Source organism: Dipodomys spectabilis, unplaced genomic scaffold (assembly GCF_019054845.1).
Source record: "Dipodomys spectabilis isolate Male_0828 unplaced genomic scaffold, ASM1905484v1 ptg000227l, whole genome shotgun sequence".
In the NCBI taxonomy this organism is placed as follows: Eukaryota; Metazoa; Chordata; class Mammalia; order Rodentia; family Heteromyidae; genus Dipodomys; species Dipodomys spectabilis.
In genome coordinates, this window is record NW_024870904.1 from 4,135,884 (window position 1) to 4,157,559 (window position 21,676).

The 21,676-nt window shown below is 39.3% G+C and overlaps 1 pseudogene; it reads right to left on the reverse strand.

The window, feature by feature from the left end:
* The window catches only part of LOC122123330, a 50,198-nt pseudogene extending 36,297 nt beyond the window's left edge, over nucleotides 1-13,901 (reverse strand).
* Between the last annotated feature and the right edge of the window lie 7,775 nt (nucleotides 13,902-21,676).

The window sequence follows — 21,676 nt, forward strand, 5'->3', positions numbered from 1 at the left end:
AGTTAATAACTTCAATCTCTGAATTACTTGTAGTGACTGGTTATTTCTACATGCTTTGGATAATATTGAACGACACCACCCCGACTCAACACTATGAGAGGATGAGAAATGTTGGCTCAAAGACAGCTGAAGAGTGAAGAATGGTTTCCAATCACACCTAACTTACCCATGCCATGAAGAATTTCTGTGTATAATTTACAGAGGTTTTCTGACAAAGATTTTCCTACATTGGGTTTCTTTCCTGGGTGATTTTTTTTTGAGGGGGTGGTAAGGTCGTGGGGCATGAACTCTGGGCCTGGGCACTGTCCTTCAGCTCTTCAGTTCAAGGCTAGTGCTCTACCACTGGAGCCACAGTGCCACTTCCGGCTTCTTTCTTTTTGCTTATGTGGTGCTGAGGAATCCAACCCAGGGCTTTAAGCATGCAAGGCAAGCACTATATCACTGAGCCACCTTCCCAGCACCTTCTGGGTGAATATTTTAATAATTGCTGAAGATTGCCTTATGGTTGAAAGACTTCCTCTCATGTTTATATTTACAGAGATTCTGTCATGTGTCCAGGTCTCTGATACCTGTACAGATGTGACTTCTGACAAAATGTTTTCTATACTCATAATTCCTCTCCTGTGTATGATCTCACATATGCTGACGACTCATTTCTGATTGAAAGTCGTTTCAAATATGTTCTATTCACTACTTTATTTCTCCTATGTGAGTCAGTTCTCTGATGAACACTGAGGTATTCCTTTCAGATCAAAGGCTTTTCACATTTGTAATATTTTTAAGATTTCTCCGCTGTGTGTTCTATGAACTTGGATCCATGAATACTTGGTAAAGGACTTTCCACATTTGAGATATTTGTATTTTCTCATCTGTGTCTGTTCTCTGATGCAAACTGAGTTATGACTTTTCTAGAAAACCTTTCCATTTTTCCTACATATGATTTCTCTTCTTTGTGTGTGAGAGTGTGTTTCTGTTTCTGTGTGTCTGTGTGTTTTGGGTGTTCTGTGATGAACCCTGAGCTGTGTCTTCTAGTTGCAGCACTCCACATCTGCTATATCATAAGGTCTCTATCCTGTATTGGTTTTGTATTGCAATTTCAATTTTCTTACAGATCAAAGACTTTCCCCATTTGGTACAATCCTAAGTTATTTCATTTGTGTGAATCAACTTATGTGTGTTAAGCTGTGACCTCCAGGTCTTTCCACACTGGTTGCATTCATAAGGTTTCTCTCCTTGTGTTCTGTGATGGATGTTAAGCTGTGCCTTCCAGGTGAAAGAATTTCCATGCCTGCTACATACATAACATTTCTCTCTGGTGGGTTTTTTTCTGATGGACAGAAAGTTGTATGTTCTGGGTGAAAGATTTTCCACATAGGTTACATTCATAAAATTTCTCTCCTGTGTGTGCTCTCTTGTGGACAGTAAGTTGTAGCTTCTGGCTGAAAATTATTTCCACACATATGATATTCATAAGATTTCTTCCCTGTGTGTTTTCTGATGGACAGTGAGGCTTGACTTCCAGGTGAAAGATTTTCCACGCATGTTACATTCATAAGGTTTCTCTCTTGTGTGTGTTCTCTGGTGGCAAGTAAGGCATGACTTCCAGGTGAAAGACTTTCCACACATGTTACATTCATGAGGTTTCTCTCCTGTGTGCATTTTCTGGTGGCTAGTAAGCTTTGATTTCTGGGTGAAACATTTTCCACATGTGTTACATTCATAAGGTTTCTCTCTTGTGTGTGTTCTCTGGTGGCCAGTAAGGCATGACTTCCAGGTGAAAGACTTTCCACACATGTTACATTCATGAGGTTTCTCTCCTGTGTGCGTTCTCTGGTGGCCAGTAAGCTTTGATTTCTGGGTGAAACATTTTCCACACATGTTACATTCATAAGGTTTCTCTCCAGTATGTGTTCTCTGGTGGGCAGTAAGGTTTGTCTTTTTGGCGAAAGACTTTTCACACACGTTACATTCATGAGGTTTCTCTCCTGTGTGTGTTCTCTGGTGTCTAGTAAGATATGCTTTGCAGATGAAAGATTTTCCACAAATGTTACATTCAAAAGGTTTCTCTTTTGTGTGTGTTCTTTGGTGGACAGTTAGCATTGATTTCTGGGTGAAAGACTTTTGACACATGTTACATTCATAAGGTTTCTCTCCTGTGTGTGTTCTCTGAGGGACAACAGGGTGTGTCTTCTCAGTGAAAGACTTTTCACATTGTTTATATTCTTCAACTACAGAAGACAGATGAGGACTATATACAGCACACATCTTACCAGGTTCACTGAAAACACCCATGTTCTGACACCCAGTAACCTTTTCTATCCTAATCCCTAAAGAGTTCCTATTATTCTTAATCAGTTCTGACTTCTGTACGGAGCTCATATGAAAACTTCTTATAAGTCTCACTTTTTCCTCCCCTTGGTTATTATTCATGACTGCGACTTCAGAGAGATATTTATTGTGACTTTCCTGACAGGTGCTAATCACATCCTCCAATTCTGGGACATCTAAAATGGAAAACATAAATGAGATCCATAAATTCCTTACTGTAACGATATTTCCTCACATTCTGTTACTAGATTTTCAAATATCAAAGCATTGCTTTATGCAGCAATGTAGTAATTAAGAAAGTAGTACTGACATTTTATAATGGAAAATAATGTTTTTCTGTATTTCTGATTTAGTATTTTTCTACAGGAAATATTTACTCAAATTATTCATCTACATACTCTTAATGCTTCCATTCTGAATTGCCCTCTTTGCCGAGCACCACTGATAAGAAATTGTCCCGATTAGAGGATAGCAGCCCTAGCATACTCCTATTTTCCTCCTACCTGCGTAATATTAGTTTAAAAGAAAATGAGTTCTCCTCTTCCACATTTCTTATTGTCTTTTTCTCTTTAAGAATGACTTCTCTACAGACAAAGAGAATTGTTAACATTAACTGCACTGGCGCACCAAATTCAGTTTTTTTCCATGGGAGTTCTGGATTGACAATTTCTTGAGACTAAAGATAACCTAGTTCTCTGCCACACATGACTCAGGGGCACTAGGAATACTATCGCTCTGTACAGCTCAAGATAAACAGAGCAACTGGGCTCTGGACCCACTATGACCAGTGTAGATGCTTTAACTCACCTGTGAAATTCTTGTCTGAGGCTTCTCTTATCCATGGTTATGCACCTTGCTCCAGCTTCACAATCAATTCAGGTTTAGGACCACAGTGCCCTGTGAATAAGAAAGAGTGGAGAACAGTTGCTCTTGCTGGATCATCATTAACGTAAGGTCGCAGACATCCTGTTCACAAGGTTGTTCCTTTTTTGGGGGGAGGGGGTCCGGTCCTGAGGCCTGGACGCTGTCCCTCAGCTCTTCAGCTCAAGGCTAACGCTGTACCACTTGAGCCACAGCGCCACTTCCGGCTTTTTAATTTTTGCTTACGTGGTGCTGAGGAATCGAACCCAGGGCCTCAGGCATGCAAGGCAAGCACTCTACCACTGAGCCACCTTCCCAGCCCCAGGTCTCTCAATTCTTAATAGCTAAATGGTGGAGTTTCCCCCAGCATTGAGTTTATTGTGCCAGTTGTGTGGCTTGAACTCAGCTCTTTTGCTCAAAGCTAGCATTCTACTAGTTTGAGTCCTGGCTACATTTCTAGTTTTTGAATGGTTAATTAGAGATAAGAGCCTCATGGTCATTTTTCTACAGTTTCTTGCTTCAAGCCAAAATCTTCAGATTTCTGCCTCCAGAGATTCTAGGATTCAAAGCTTGAAGCACTAAACCCTGTCAAGTTTGGCTTACAAATACACACTTTTAACTACTGATTTCCAGATCATACTGTCAGTAGTAATGTATATGCTATCTAGACTGTAGATCTACCTATAATAATCACCCCAAGGTTGGGAAGTCAGTCTCCTATTAGTGGATCATAGTTTAGAACTTTTATCCAACTACTGATTAGGCTTCTTAAAGAATGAGAACACAATTAGCTCTTGAGTTACATATAATAAATATGAGGTTTCCCTTATAAAAAAATGACACTTCCCTAGTACTAGAATCTTTTTTTTTTAAAGAAAATGTAATGGTCCAAAGGCTCACACCTATAACCCTTCATTGAGGAGATGAGATCAGAAGAGGCAGGCTTGAAACCAACCTGGGCACTGAAACCCAGAATATACCCCAGAACAAAAGCCAAAATGGAGTTGTGGCTCATGCAGTAGTGTGAAAGGCAAAGAACACCAAGCTCCCAGACCTGAATTTGGCTGGCTTTTATACTAGCAGTTTTTTTTTACCTGGGAATGGACTGGAATCTTGTACCTAAATAACATAAACAGTCAAATGTTTACTAAAATAAAAGGACTTGAACTTCCATGTAAAAGTGATCTTTGCTCACCAAAGGACATGAGGTTGCTATAGGTCTCCAGCATTACATCTCTGTGAAGGGTCCTCTGACCAGGATCCAGATCCTGCCACTCCTTCCAGGTGAAGTACACAGCCACATCATCAAATGACATCAGCTTCTGCAATGGCACATTTCCATCAAGAAATCAGACGTGGGTCATGAGAATTCCAATCTGGAATTTCATTATACTGCAGGTATGCATTTATCTTACATAAAATGTTTGCAGCTTGCTGTGTTATCTATTCACTAGAAGAATTAAATAGCAAATTAAAAATATTTGACAATATATAAACCTGGTCATTAAAATACACAGATTGGCAGGGCACTGGTGGCTTATGCCTGTAATCCTAGCTATTCAGGAGGCTGAGGTCTGAGGATCAAGGTTCAAGACCAGCCCAGGTAGAAAAGTCCATGAGACACTTATCTCCAATAAACCACCAGAAAACTGAAAGTAGCACTGAGACTCAAGTGGTAGAGCACTCACCTTGACCTGAATTGCTGAGGGACAACAACCAGGACCAGAATTCAAGCCCCAAGACCATAAAAAGAAATTACAGTTTCCCCAATGCATGCAAACACATTTCTGATGCTAGCAATAGAGACAATATTAAAAACTCTAAGGAGACAATAATCTGGCATGATAACAATAAGTCTAAGGAGGTGTCTGATAAATTATATTATCATTTTTGATAAAATTTTAGTACATATCAGGGTAACAATGAATTAAACAAATATTTTTTCTGCATTTACATATACTGCTTCACCCTAAATCCTATTTAGAGTTTCTATTAACACGTATTCTCATAAGCAAGCAGAACACATTCAGGATATCACACGGAATACAGAACATAGAACATTACTAGATCTATGAGAAGCAGTGTCCCATATGAATGTTAAAAAAGATTAACACTACTCCAGAAAGTAGCTAATGATTTATTTGGCCCATATAAGATTTGATTTAGTTCCCATATAAAAATATCCTAGGTTAACCATGTTTGGTTTAAATACTAAATATTGAAATGTGGTCATAGATACCCTAATATTTCCATCCTATGCAAAAATGAACTGTTACCACGAAGTTTTGTAAAGTTTGCCTACATTCTACCATACAAAATACAGGTGGGAGGGGAATAAAATATTACTTTACAAGATTTTCATTTTAATAGGCTTCATGGAAGGTGGAGAAAATGTATAGAAGCTCAAAGAAAACTCAATATGAAAAAAATGATAAATATGACCAAATTCTCAAATGTGTCACATATTACTGAGTTATTAGTCCAGTACACTGCTAAGGATATATTTCCACTTGTGTTAGTTAATAGCGAAAATCCTCAGAGATCAAAATCAATTCCTGAGCAAACATCTGTGAGATTTTGCAACAAGTGATATTTCTAATAGAGAACACCTTGTCACTCTATTTTTTTTAAATCAAAACCAGTTCTTATCATGTAGTGGCAGTGAATTAAAATATTCAAAAGTAGTGAGAAGGTAAAACAAAACAGAATACCACATCAAATGAAGTTAGACCAAAGATAACATAGCAGGAGAAAAGTGATTTTCTTATAGTGTATTGATTGGGGGAAGGAAGTACGTTTCTGTAGGGAAGTCTGAAGTTGAGCTGAAGGGGGAAAACTTTTGAGAGGCTGGAATTCCAGCCTGACCACAATGAGAGCACTGAGAGCTGGCCCCAGAAGGCTTAAAAGAGAATTCTGGACAGGGTTAAGAGACTGGAGTGCAGGCCTTTTCCTTATTGTTGGAAAGATAGAAAGACAGCATCTGAACCTTCGCTGCTGTTGACCTTGAAGGCTAGGTAAGGTGAACTCCATGTCTGGATTTCTCTGGGAGCCAGTCTTCTGTCTCAGGAGAATAAGGAAACATGCATCCCTCACAAACTGTTGTGGCTCTGATTGTAATAATATAGATATTTCAATTTTGCATGTTATCAATGGTAATCTTCCCTGTGTGCACTCAAGGAGCTATGCTTGCTTGCTGGCACCCAGGAACTAAGTGCCAGAGAGCCTTTGGATCCCTGGTTTTCCCTAAGTCTATCTGTTTATGTTTTTGTGTTTCTCTAATTTTCTTTGTTTCTGGAATCCTGTAGAACTCTCTAGGCAACAATTTTCCTATACAATGGGTAGGAAAAATTTCAATCCTAAGAGCCATGTCAGCAAAGTAAAACTGATCACTAAGAAAAAGTGGTTCCCAGATAGATCATTTGAAGAAAAGAAACTACTGAGACACATATGGAGGAAAGAGGGAATGAGAAAAGTAAGAAAAAATGCTAGAAAGATAGATAGAAAGAGAGAAAAATAGAAAACTAACCTACACTAGTGAGTAGAAAATCAAAAAATAGAGAGAGAAAATAGAGGAAAGAAATCTTGTGAGGATACTTTAGAAAACAAACAGGAGGGCTGGGAAGGTGGCAAAGTGGTAGAGCTCTTGCCTTGCATGCATGAGGACCTGGGTTCAATTCCTCAGTACCACATAAGCAAAAAAAAAAAAAAACCAGAAGTGGTGTTGCGGCTCAAGTGGTAGACCGCAAGCCTTGAGCTGAAGATCTGAGGGACAGCGTCCAGGCCCAGAGTTCAGGCCTCATGACTGGACCAAAAAAAGAAAAGAAAAGCAAAGAAAACAAACAGGAATTTGTAGAAAGACCATAAAGTTTAGCAACAAATACAGCCTAAGTTTCAAGTAAGACCAAGACCATGAAGTAGTCCAAGAAGTATATTTGGAGAGTAATTTAAGTACACATAGGTTAATCATTCCTTAAGAACACACGAATGTGTGTGTCCACAACACTATTTCAGCAATTCCAGGAAAATTTCATTGAGATAGTTTAATGTTACTCATGAGGATGTGATCTGGTGGCAATCTATCCTTCACCTTCCATGAGAAGTAACCTGCTCAGTGTCATTACATCATATAACAGATTTGATTACATTTTATGACAAGACAAAACCTAGACATTCTGAAGCCAATCTGCATTCAACTTAGAAAGAATATAACCATTTAATCTGGTAAACCTACAAGCAATCTTTATCTGCTAATCTATAAGCCAACTTTATCTGATTTATGAATATGTTCCTGAGGCTAAATCTGTGTGGTTGGTATTGTTTGTAATTCTTGGACATTTTTAGGTTCATAAAATGGAATGGAAAACCAATGAGAAATAAAAAAACAACTCACCAGAGATCCATTCATTCTGTCTTGCTGCTGACAATGAGCAGAGGATTCTGGAAGCATGGCTGGGATATAAGGGAAATGACGGATTCAGAAATGAATCTGTGAGATTTTGGGCCCGGAATTTCCTCTTGAAAACATAATACACAGGCTGGAAAACGGTAAAGCCATCTTAGAAGAATCGTTAATGTCTCAGGCAAAGCATTAAAGTCTCCAATAAACACAAATCCAGTCCATTTCCTGGTAGATAGGTATTATTAAACCAACTAATTTCTATGTTTATGTACATGTGACATTTGTAAAACTGAATGTTCCTACAAAAAATATTGAATAACTGAAAGCAAAAACATATCATATTTCCACAAAACCTAGTTATTACTGAATATACTTCATGATGTATGAACTGCTTTTTTTAATGTGAAGGTATACTAGGAATTCATTGGATTTGTGTTCTAACATCATTTACATATTTAAACACCATGGAAATCATGTATGATGTAACTCAGTAGTTTTCACCCAACGGTATAGAGGAAAATATATACAGAATATATTTCTTGTGTTATAATATTAAAATAATGGTGTCAAATGGCACATTTCATTGTACCCATTGCACACCTGTGCAATGACTTGCAATTTGCCATTTAACATGCTTTGGCCAAAGGGACATGAGTAAAGATGAGGTAAACCCAGATTTGAGAAGTCCCGAATGTTCATTTCCCTTAACAGTCAAGGGAAGATCTTTGGCCATCCTAAAAATACAACATAAAATACTCCATATAGGAGTGACACACCTGAAGATAAGCAACACCTACAAAGCATACAACCTTGAGTAAGACATATTACCTCAACTTTTCTTCTGTGAATTTTCTTTGAAGGCCATATGTCCCCGAACAACACTTTCTGCACTACCAGGCACAACCAATCGATTAGAGCTAGCATTAGCAAATCCATAGATGGCACATTTAAGATAAGTTTCACTGATTTCATACTAAAATTCCTAGTGGTAATCCAGGCTGAATAAATTAGCAGGAAGAGCATTAGGGATTAGTACATGAATAGATTCTTTCAGTCATAACAATTACCCCACCATCCCAAACCACAGCCTCAGGTACCCTCTGATAACTATGCTCTGGCTTATTCCTCAAGCCAGCTCATCAAGACTCCTATAAATTAGTTTAAATCTTACAACAACACAAAATGATTGAGAGTGGTGTAGGAAAGAGTACCACGTGAATCTGGTGCTCAGGGAAGTAGCAATTTTTGCATAAGGCAAGGGAAGCTAGCAACATCTTCCCCTTCCTGTGCTTTTCTGCTTCTTTCCTTTAGGGCTTCTCAGAATTGACAAGGTGTGTCCATTTAGGATGGAGATTCCTATTCATAGGGTGCTCTGCTTCAAACATTGCTAGACTTCATTCCTAAAAATACAGGACTAGCACTCACTACTCCAATATCCCGTGTACAACTGTCTCTAAAAACAGGGTCGTGAACAAAGATCTGTGAACTCAAGACAGGAGATTAAAACCTCAAGCCAAAAAGATTAAAATATCTCTAGAAGAAACAACACAGAAGCCCCAAATACAACTTCAATGTAAGAGGACTCAAGGCAGGCACACACCTCACAATTTCACTAGAAGTCTTCCTGTACTCCTCTTACACCTGGGCAAAGCAAATAAAGTCACATATGTTAATAGAAGAATCCCTTGGTCTTGGAGTACAAATTCACAACTCTTGGCCTCTCCTTGTCTGCAGAATCACCAAGCTTGCTCTCAGACATTTGGGAACCAGGTTCTTGCAGCTCAGGGCCCAGAAGCTAATGGCAGCACAAACTCCTGAGCCTCAAGCAAATTATCAACCCCAGACTGGAGAAAAGCGTGGAGGGGAAATCGGGTGCTTTGGCTCAAGTGTAAAGCTCTCCTTATGAGCTGACGAGCCCAGGAACGGTGCTTGCAGACCCAGAGTTCAAGACCCACCAACGACCAAAAAAACGGAACCAGAAAAAGAAACCCGCGGAGGATAGACTCCAGCAACAATCCCACAGTTCCTACCTGACATCAGTTCCAAAGCCTGAGATTCCTTCAAGTTACAGCTCCCAAGCTCCACTGCACAGAGCTGGGCGCCTGCCTCCTGGCTCACACCTATGGATGGCGAAACTGTACTTCAGGGCACTTCCAGCAGCAAGGCAAAGGGAAAGAATCCAGTAGGGGCCAAATTAAAACGCCCGTGGTGGGCGGGGAGACGCATGCGCAAAAGGATCTCTGCTCCACTTCCGCCCTCCAAAAAACAAAAACAACTCAGGATTTTCAAAGCAAAAGCCCTCCAAGGAGACTACAATTCCCACAATGCTTGGCACCACCTTGCTTCACCTCTGGTCACAAGAGTGCTTGGATGCATTGGGACTTTTCTCTCCCTGTTGTGGGCGCTAAGGTGAGTTTCTTCTTCAAAACCACTGTTTCCTTCGTGAAATATTGTAAGATCATCCAGAAAATGGATATATATGAAGAGAATTGGATGCATTGATTTTTTGGTACTTAGTTCTAATAATGAAATTGAGGTTATGAGACTGTGTTTCTCAAACCTTTCTTTTTGTTCTATGCCTGTGCTCTGCTGAGTGTAAATTACATCTCTGTTTTGCCTTACATTGTTTAATACCTCCCCTCTCATCTTACAAACGTACTCATAGACACTAAACTTATACCAGGTCATTTTCCATTAGTGTAATGCACACACTGGCATAGAATAAGAAGATGGCTATGTGGATATGCACCATAATCCTTGTGTTAATTTGGATTTCGCAAAATCAAACAATTAATTTTCCAGGAAATCCCCAATTCTATCTATTAAATGAAAATGAGTTTTTGTCTGTTTCTGAATTTTGCTTTTCATTTAAGGGTTTTGTGTTTTTTTGTCTTTTTGCTGTTAGTCCTGAGGCTTCAACTCAGAGCTTGGGCACTGTCTGTGAGCATTTGCTGTGCTCTACTTGGATTTCCTTTAATAATTTCTTCAGGTAACTAGTGAAAAGTTTCCTCACAGCGATTCTTAAGTACATGGCACATTACCCTGATTTTCCTACAAAGAGAGTGGTTTGGGGGTCAGAATGAATGCAGGTGATTAGAAGAGTGAAGTTTAGTGAAGGTCTATATTGATGTGAATCTTAATCATTTACAAACCAGTCTGCTTTTGTCTTTTCATTTTGCATGTGAAAATCTCTTTAGAATTCTTACCTCTTCTCTGATCCTAACAGTTCCTCTCAGTAGCTGTAGGCTACATACCTAGAGGACCTCAGGCTTGTCGTCTCAGACCTTACCCATTAAGCTGTGGAATAAATCTTTGTCTTCTGCCACAATCCCATCAGAGCACAAGCAAGATTTCTGTGGGACACGGGGATAATAATTAAGGAGACAGAGAGATGGCTGATGGCACAATTCTGCTATATTTCTCAAATGCTTGTGTAATATTGGTCTAGGCACACTCTGCCAAAAAGTGCAAACAGCACACATCTTTCTTCATTCTATTTCAATCTATCTTTTCCACCAAAGCCTCCCTTCACTTAAAGCCCCAGGCCAATCAGCTAGAACACACATTTCCTCAAACGGTAAAGGGCAAGAACTTGTAGTCCTGAGGGTGGGAGTTAATGGCCTTGAAGCCTTTGTTCACAGTTTGCCTGCTTCTGGCAGGCACCCCAGGGTCTGCAACAGTCTCCCTCTCTCATAATCAGAGATCGTATAATTGTCTCTTAAATGTTTCTTGTGATGTTTGGTGATCCTTTACACGCACTTAATTGGGATGGTTTGGATTGGAAACTTTCCCGCCTGATTTTAGTGTTCCAGTGTATGGATTTTCATGACTCTTTTGTGGACCTGAACTATTCCTCATGAAAATGGGAATCAAAGGGCATATTTGAATGTGTAGACTTCACCTTAAAAGCACCTCTAATAATATAAAGAAAAACTAATTTCATCCTGTAAAAGTCAATTCCTGAGAAGCAAGGAGGAAAGGATCAGAAAGAACTGGAGTACTTCCAAGACTACATGTGAAGTGTAGTTTTCATTGTTCAAGCCTATATTTCTGATGCATTTATTTATTATTTTATCCTTTTCTTTTCTTTTTCTTTTTTTTTTTTTGGTTGGTCATGGCAAATTGTACTCTGAGCCTGGGAACCAACTCTGAGCTCAAGGGCTCTCCCATGTGAGCCACAACACACTTCTGGATTTCTAGGGGTCACTGGAGATAATGTCTCACATGTTGTTGATCAGGCTGACTTTGAACTGGGATCCTCAGATTTCAGCCTATTGAACAGCAAGGATTACAGACATGAGGAACCAGCACCCAACTTGCATTTATTGTGTTTTATGTCCCAATGCTGGGGCTTGAACTCAGTGCACGGACACTGTCACTGAACTTTTGCTCAAGACTAGCACCCTACTACTTGAGCGACATTTCCACATTTTGCTTTCTTGGGTATGTGGTACTGAGGACTTGAACCCAGGGCTTCATGCATGCTAGGTAAGCATACTACCACTGCTAGGGCCAGCCACAACACCAGCAGTGCTCCAGAAGAACAAGGGGATGATAATGGAAGAGACAGAGACAAGGCCAATGATAAATCTCTCTTTAATTCAGCAATAACCTTAGCTATAGACACTTTCTGTATCTGTCCAATGCTTGCATCACTTTGTTCTAGGACTCAATGTGGCAACAATGGCAGATCATATGCATCCTTCCTCATTCTAGTTCAATGTTTGTTCACCACACTCCTACAGGTAAGGCCCCAGGCCCAGAAGCTAAAAGGAACACTCCCTCCTATGAAAAGGGCAAGTACTTATAGCCCTGAAGGTTGCAGTCTGTGGTTGTGGAACTTTTGCTCACACCTTGCCAGCTCTTGGCACCTCTGAGTCTGCAACAAGTCCTCCTTTTTATTTTGTAAATTGAGCAAGTGTCTATCAGCCTGAATCTGGAAAAAGCAGCACATCTTATATCTCAGGAAAAATGGAAGAAAAAGAATACCAAAACAAGAAACAGGAAAATGCTTAGAAATGGTAAAAGGATTGCTATTTCCCAGGTTGAATCCCTGCAGGTAGTGCAGAACTGATGCAGCTAAGTCTGCAGGGTGTGCTACCTGTAGGGTGGAGTGACCAATATCAGATTTCTGACCCTGAAGCTGCATAATGTCTAAGCTTAATGTATGAAAGGAGGAGTGGAAAGGCGGCTCAATGGTAGAGGGCTTGCCTTGCATGCATGAGGTCCTGAATTTGATTCCTCAGCACCACATAAGCAAAAAAAAAAAAAAAAAAAAAAATGGAAGTGGCACTGTGGCTGAAGTGGTAGCCTGCTAGCCTTGAGGTGAAGAGCTGAAGGACTGCACCCAGGCCCAGAGTTCAGGCCTCATTACCAGACTCCCCCCAAAAAAATTATCAAAGGACTAGATTGCTCAAATATGTCACTGGATATTGGCCCAAATCATATTTCCATCCTATTTAAGAGGGATAACACAGATGTACTAACCATTAGCATGACACATCATTTTTAACCGGGTCTTTAGCATGTCAACCTGATTATCAACATACATCATTGCTGTTTCCAAATCATAAAACATATCACAATCTTTTTATCTAAGCCCACCTGTATGCCAGGGCACCAGAAACATATCAAGCCAAAGTTTTAACATGTTGTGTTGTATATATGGTGTGGATAAGTTTCACAGCAGAAGCAGTAGCACTAGCAAGAACATTTAGGGTAGCAAAAATGCTGGCAACCAATATTCCCAAAAATCTGCAGCAATGGCTAAGAGCCCTCTAAACCTCAATAGCAAACAGACCCAAACTTATTATACCATAATGGTTCTATCAACTGAACATGCAATGTAAGTTATGAGGATTGCATAGTAAGCTAGGATTACTCATGCAGTTAGTGAGAACACAATTGTTCCTGCTAGAGGCATCAAAAACCACCCCACCCTTGAAAACCATACCTAGCTCAACTACCAGCATGTATGGATACATAACACAAACTTGCACAGTAAATGATACAAAACCATGAAACAGGACATGTCTGTGATACAGAGGTATGGGATGAAGAGAGGCATTATTCCAAAAGGCCTCAGCAACAGCCAGTTACAGATGTCAGGGTGAGCTTGTCCCAACAGGCTGACAAACATGGGGGCCAGCAAGGTACCACTGATCACGTCACTCCTCTGAGCCCAGTCGTGCAGTGCATATTGGCAGACTTCCACCAGCACAACAGTAGACAAGATGTGAAATCCACAAGCCCTCCATAATCCACATGCCCTCCATGGTGGTGGATCATCGCAACTACAGGATTCTCCGGGCATAGTGGAACCCAAGAGGGGTGCACCACATCTCTTGCCAAAGGAATTCTAGAAGTGTTATGCATAAGCTCCATGTTTCCCATTCATTCATCTTTTCCTCCAGAGGAAGTCAGAGCCATATTCTATTCCTGAATACCTGAACATACCATACTTGTACCTGCTACCTCAGGATCTACAACAGTCAATCATTGAGATGAATGAAGGAAGAGGATATAATATTTGTATAACAAATAATGAGACTTATTCTGTGAGCAACGAACAATTCAAAAGCAATGTAGGAAGTAAATTCTATTTATACTACCACAATGAACATAATACTTAGAAAGTAATGTTTGAAAAATGTACCCTTGAACAATAAAAACTATATAACACAGTAGTCTAGGAAGCACTCATTTATACCTGATCCTTATCTCCTTGCTTCTCAGAAACTTATTTTACTTTTACAGAAAGAAAGTATTTTTGCATCATATTTTATAGGTGCTCCAAAGTTGACATCTATATAGCCAAATGTGCCTCATGACCTCCATTTTCATGAGGAATAGCTGAGGTCCACTAAAAGAGGCATGGAGAACCCATGCACGGGAGGACTGAATATCAGGCATGAATGTTTCCTACACAGTCCTTCCCAATCATGATGTGGGGAAAGGATCATCAACAATCTCAACAAATCCTTAAGAGACAAGCTTAGGATGTCTGATATGAGCGAGGGAGGCAAAAGGTTCATTCCACAGTGTAATGGATACAGTTGGGAAGACAAGTCTGAGGACCACTAGCTTGCAGAAACTTCTAGGATCAGAGAACAAGTAGAAAATAAAAACAAAACAGGATATGCAAAACAGAAAAATAAAACACACTGGTGATCAAGCTTCACATGAACATAGACCTACCCTGTACTCTATATCCACCTACATTCACCATGATCACCCTAGACAACCATTTTTGGAAGAGTCTTGGAGGAGGAGTACCATGTTCTAAGAAACACCTGGGAGGAAACTTTTCACTAGTTTCCTGAAGCAATTAATAAAAGAAAGGCAAGTAGAGCACTGCAAATGCTCACAGACAATGCCCATGCTCTGAGTTCAAGCCACAGGACCAACAACAAAATGAGGGGAAAAAACTTTTAAAGGAAAGGAAAATTTCAGACACAAATAAGCAAAAACTCCTTAAAATTTCAAAGATGGAATTTGGGAGTTTCTGGAAAAGTAAGGTGTAGAAGTTGACCAATCTATTTAATTCTAAGATTATAAAGTATGTATACCTTAAAATTCTGCTATTTTATTCATATATATATATATATATGAATAAAATAGCAGAATTTTAAGGGAAAAATGATCCCAGAATCAAACAGTTAACCGTATGTAAATACTTGATCTTGTGGCTTGAGCTCTGGGCCTGAGCACTATCCCTGAGCTGTTCAACTCAAGGTGAGCTCTACACCACCTGAGCCACAAAGACACTTCCATTATTTCTGGTGGTTATTTGGAGAGAAAGCTCATGAACTTTCCTGCCCAAGCTGGCTTTGGACCAGCATCCTCAGATCTCAGCCTCCTGAGTACATAGCATTACAGGCATGAGCTACTGGCACCCAGCTGCAAATACCTTTTTAATGTGAGAGGGGAGATATTCAAATTTTTTTTTTAAATTTTATTTTATTTTATTTGAGAACATACTGTACAGAGGGGTTACAATTACATGGTCAGGATAATGCATACATTTCTTACCAAGCATTGCAGCCTCCTCCTTTGTTTACCCTTCACCTCCCTTCCCAGCCTCCCCCCAGATATTCAAATTTTTAAGGCAAAACAGCGACATAATTTATATTCAGAGGAAAATACTTTTTGAACAAAAACAAAATCAATAACTATGGAGTCTCATAACCTCAATTACATTAATAAAACTAAGAATTAAAAAACCAGATTATCTAATGCTCCTAATACAGTTCTTTGTTTTGGTTGATCTCACATGTTTCAGGAGGTAAACTGATTTTTCAAGAAGAAATTCACCTTAGTTTCCCCCAGCTGGGAGAGAAAGGTCCCCATGCATACATGCACACTTAGTACCAAGTGGCTGGTGCCAGTCCAAACCCTGTAATAAGCCCACTTCCTCTAGTTGAATCCATCGTGTTATGGGAATTGTACTTTCTATTGGAGCACAGATCCTTTGAAAGACTGGAGGGGGGCTGACGTAAGGTGCTTGAGCCTCCTTGGCTGCCACTGTTGGTGTTTTTAGTTTGCAAATTTGGGTTTCTTTCCTTTTGCCTTGCTGCTGGAAGTGCTCTGAAGTACAACTTTGCACTCCATAGTCAGAACCAAAAGGTAGAAGCCCAGGGACTCTTCTTCAGAGGAAATTGGGAGCTGTAACTTGAAGCAATCTCAGTCGCCAGCCAGTCTGCCCTTAGCATCTTTCCCCAGTCTGAGGTTGATGATATTTTATGGTCTAATGGATTTGTGCTGCCATTAGCACTTGTTCCTCCAGGTGCCAGATACTGGCTGACAAACCTCTGGCTCTCTAGACAAGGAGAGTCTACAGACTGAATCTAGAGATTCTGGTACTCACTCATGTTGCTTTAAAAACTGACTTTTTTTTGGTGAATTGAAGCCAATGAATGGTAAACATTCCTTGAAAATGTCTTATAAGAACATATTGATCTTCTTTTCACCCTCTGTACTTCGTATGGCTTTTGAAACTTTCAAAATGCTGCTGGCATGGATATATTCCAATTAATGTGTCTGTTCTTGACAGAACAATTTCTCCACTAATATAATTAGTATATTTTACATCACTTAAAATGAGAGAGACTAACTGGGCAGGTGGTTCAGTGGTAGAGTGCTTGCTTTGCATGAATGAGGTCCTGGGTTTGATTCCTCAGAACCCCATAAGTGGAAAAAGCTGGCAGTGCACTGTGGCTCAAGTGGTAGAGTGCTAGCTTTTAGTTGAGGAACTGAGGAACAGATCCCAGGCTCAGAGCTCAGGCCCCACAACAGACAAAAGAGAGAGAAAGAGAGAGAGAGAGAGAGAGAGATCTCCTATATATGTATTCCAATTCAATTGTTAAAATATAATTTGAATACAATACAATGACCTTGATATGTGTGTGCTTGTCCTGATTCTTGAATTCAAGGTCTGGAAACAGACCATGAAATCATGTGGTTCAATGATATTGTTGTACCAATTAAGCCACACCTCCATTTCCAGCTTCTTTGGCTATTTTATTGGAGATATGTCTCTCAGACATTCTTTTATAAATGGCTTCATTTTGTGATCCTTGTAGGGATCCTGCATGTGCATCCCAGGGGACCACAAGCAGGCATAGGAGAAATTATAAGGTTTACTAGAAGGACCATATTTCCCAAGAGAGGGAGCACATGCATTTTTCTCTCTTCCTGTAGCAACAGGAGCTGGGGAGCAGGAAGTTAGGTAGGTACATGCTCAGGTAGGTGTGGGTAGAGAGAGGGAGTGGTCAGCAGTATGGAGGGAACTCTAGGTCTGGGAAGAGCTCAGGTCTGGGTGGAGCTGAGGAGCAAAGGTGGGCATAATACTAACTTTCTTCAGATCTCAGCCTTCTGAGTAGCTAAGATTACAGCCATTAGACATGAAAGCCCAGTTACAATGTCCTCTTTAAAATTCAGACTATATTCTAAAAAAATAATATGAAATAGAAAACTTGACAATTTTAAGGCAGGATGTTCAGTTACTAATGTGGATGAGGACAGTGCAAATCCCAAAACAAACAGAAAATATCCCACTTTGAAATTTGTAACACTCCTCATCTTAAGTATTGTGAATATGAACACTTAGCCTATAATAAATTTGCTTAAATTTTTCTCTTTTATGGGGGGTCTAGTAGTGGGGCCTGAATTCTGGGCCTGGGTGCTGTCCCTCAGCTCTTCAGCTCAAGGCTAGCCCTCTATCAATTGAGCCACAGTGCCACTTCTGGGTTTTTCTTTTTGCTTATGTGGTGCTGAAGAATCCAACCCAAGGCCTCAGTTATGCAAGACAAGTGCTCTACCACTGAGCCACCTTCCCAGCCCCACTTTAATTTTTCAAAGAAAGAAAACATCCTTATGATGTACAAAAACCCAGTACTTATGTGCAAACACTGCTTTCAAAAGATTCATATTGTGTTCCCTATCAAAACCAACCTCACTGAAGTAAACAGAATAGATTTTCTGTCACTGCAAAGTTCATGTATGTCATATTAAGAATTACCATTGTGAGTAAATGGGAAAAAAAAAAACAAAAAACCAGAACGCTGGATAAAAGAATCTCCTGTGTCATCAACCAACAATTATAAGCAAAAGCACATCCCTATATAAGGTGTTTCTTTTACATTTTATGGATCTACATTTTGGGGTGTATTTTCTCTTAATAGTGTTTAGTAACACAAGATTTTACTCTTCTGTGGATTTGTCATTACTGGATACTTTAATGCTCTACTTGACTCAGGAATGTTTCTTCTCCCATAAGAAGGCTTTATGCTTTTCCAGCCCACCTATCATGTTCTGACCAGGAACTTCTAGGGTAAAATCACACAGGTTCTTTTCTGACTCTCTCATTTGGCTTCTCTCCAAGCCATGGTTCCAGAATCTTTATTCATTGTCAACAGCAAGAATTAATGAAAGGATCTCTGATGAGATTTTTATTTCTCACTCTGTTTGACATTCCATTTTATGAACAGATGTCGAAGTTGAAAAACAGAAAAAAAAGATTCAGCTTTAGGAACGTGTTTCTAAAAAAGCTAAAGATGGCTTGGAGATTTAGCAGCTGATCAAATCTTGCCTTCTAAGTTAAGTGCAGATTTGCTTTAGTTTGTTTCTCATTTTTTAATGTGAGGACAAAGTTGTCTCCCTTGTTATGTGATTCAATGACACATAGGAGGTAACTTCTCATGGAAGGCAAGGTTGGCTAGAAAGTGGTCAGACATCACATCCTCATACACACATTAGACTATCCTAATGAAGTTTTGCTGGATTTGCTGAAATAGTGTTGTCAAACATAACTTTGATTGTTGTACAGGACTGAGTGTGTTTTAAGTACTTCAATTAGTCTCTGTATATACTCTTGCACTGCTTTGTGATATTTGTCTTTCTTGGAAATTAGGGTGTGTTTTTGATGGTATTTATAGAAATCTCTGTTTTTCTCTAAGGTAAGTACAAGTGTAGAAGTGCTGCACCATATTTCTATGTAATTCTATATTAATTTCTTTTTAGGACTCTGTCCCATCTTTAATACTTTTACATACCTGAGAGAAATGAAGCAAGGTTCACATTGTTGTCACATCTCTCCTAGCTTTTGTTGAAATTTGGAAGGATTTTTGTTGTTCTGTTTAAAAGTATGGCCATACTAACATGTGTAAAATAGTTATTTTATTGTACTTTTGATTTGAATTTTACTCATGACTATTGATACTACTTTTATATTTTAATCAGCTATTTGTGTATGTCCTTTTTAGAAAAGTCTCTTGAATCTTTTTCTTATTTTAAAATTAGATTTTGTTGTATGGGGGTTACTAGTAGGATTTTCTTTATATTTTCTAATTCAGATTTGTTAGGAATCTATTTAAAGACATATGCAAATATTTTCTCCTACCATGCTTTTGCTTCTTCGCTGATAGTGCTTTTCATTATACAAGGTTTGGATTATGTGCACTTAATCTTGTTTGGCTTTGTATTTATTTTTTAATTTTTACTTATTATTTATTTTCTTGGTTTTGTTTTGTTTTGTTTTTGTGGTCTGTTGTTGGGCGTGATCGCTATGCCTGGGCACTATCCCTCAGCTATTCAGCTCAAGGCTCGCATCCTACCACTTAAGCCACAGCACCCACTTCTGACTTTTCCTGCTTATGTGGTGCTGAGTAATGGAACCCAGGGCCTCATGCAAGCAAGTGGAGTACTCTACTACTGAGCCACCTTGCCAGCCCTTATTCACTAATTTATTTATTGTGGGTCATGGGGCTTGAAGTCTGGATCTGAGCTTGTGCCTCAGCCCATCAGTTCAAGCCTAGCAATCTACCACTTGGGCCACTGCACCACTTTTGGTTTTCTGATGCTTCATTGGAGATAAGAGTTTCACAGGTTTTCTTGCTCAGGCTGGCTTTGAACCATGATCCTCAGATCTGACTCTCCTGAGTAGTTAGGTTTACTGGAGTGATCCACCAGAGCCTGGCTTTTGTTTGTTTGTTTGTTTGTTTTTTGCATGAGTCACTTTTGGTGTCCGATTTAAGGATTTACTGTCAAATCTAATGCCATAAGGCTTTCTTCCTTTCCTGTCTTCTTCTCCTCCTTTCCCTCTTTTCCCCTTCTCTCCACTTCTCTGTTGTCTCCTCTTCTACCTTCTTTTCCCTGACCTTTGGATTCCCTTCTCTCCCTCCTCCATATATTTTCTTTTCTCTTTATGTCTGACATGAAGACTTGCTAGTATCACTACAATTATGTTTCTAAATTAGAAACACATGTAATACACATACCTCAGACTCCACCATGGCTTTTTTTAGCTACTATTGGAGCTTGAACTCCAGGTCTCACAGACAGTCAGCTTCCTCACTCACTGTTGGCACTATCACTTCAGCCTTTCCTCTAACCTGTTCATTAGCTGCTTAAATTGAGTTGTCTATCTAGGCTGGCTTCCAGACCTCAGTTTCCTCCTTAGTAGCTAGGCTAAAATGACAGTCTTGAGCCAGAAGAACTTGTCTTATTTTTCCTTAACTAAACATGTAATATCAACACTTAATTGGATACTAAAATGAAAGGATTATTGTTACTGGTTTATGTAGAATTAATATTCAACCTAAACTGAAATCATTTATCTTTCAAATTAAGTGTGGTATTATATTTCTAATAATTGTAACTGTTCTTTTAACTGTGGTAGATTTTCCTCACCAAGCAAATCGTTTATGCTAGAAGTATTGTTTTATTATTAATGTAATTTAATGTTATTATGGAGATGATGCATACAGAGATTAATAAATACTTTTCTTTCCTTACAGTGTCTTCCATTCCTTCACTCTCTCCCAATCCCTCCCTCCTGTCTCTACTCTTGAGTTGTATACTATATTCTCATCACCCTATTTCCCTCAAAATCTATGGCTCTACAACATCCTCCAGAAGATATTCATGTGAATACACCATACAGAATTGAAAGCACTTGTTATTATTTCACAACCTAAGTAGGACAGAACCTCCCTTTAATATTCTATACATCATAGTAATAGCATACATTTGATACAGATCCACTCTAGTTTCCATCTGTTTTACTGATAGGTTATTAGCAACATATTATAGATTTATATTGTGTTTATAATATAGATTTATTTCTCATGCTGATTTCTAGACAATTTTTCTTCAGGTCTATTCTCAGTGTGTCTGTCTTGGTAAATATAACAGCATAGTGCTTTATGAACAGCATTTAGGTAAAGATAATGACTTCCAGATGTGTGTTTCTGGTGACTGTTTGTCTGGCTGTTTAGTCATTAAGAGGAGTATTAGATGCTGGGTGCCAGAGGCTCACGCCTGTAATCCTCACTACTCAGGAGACTGAGATATGAGGATCATAGTTCAAAGCCAGCATAAGTAAGAAAGTCCATGAGACTCTTATCTCCAATAAAACACTAGAAAACTGGAAGTGGTGCTGTGGCTCGAGCGGTAGAGCACTCGCCTTGAGATCAAGAGCTGAGGGATAGAAACCAAGCCCTGAGTTCAAGCCACACACAAAAAAGTAGAGTACTAGTTCTCCAATTGTAATGATAGATTAAAGAAATTATCATTCTTTGGCCTTTTAAC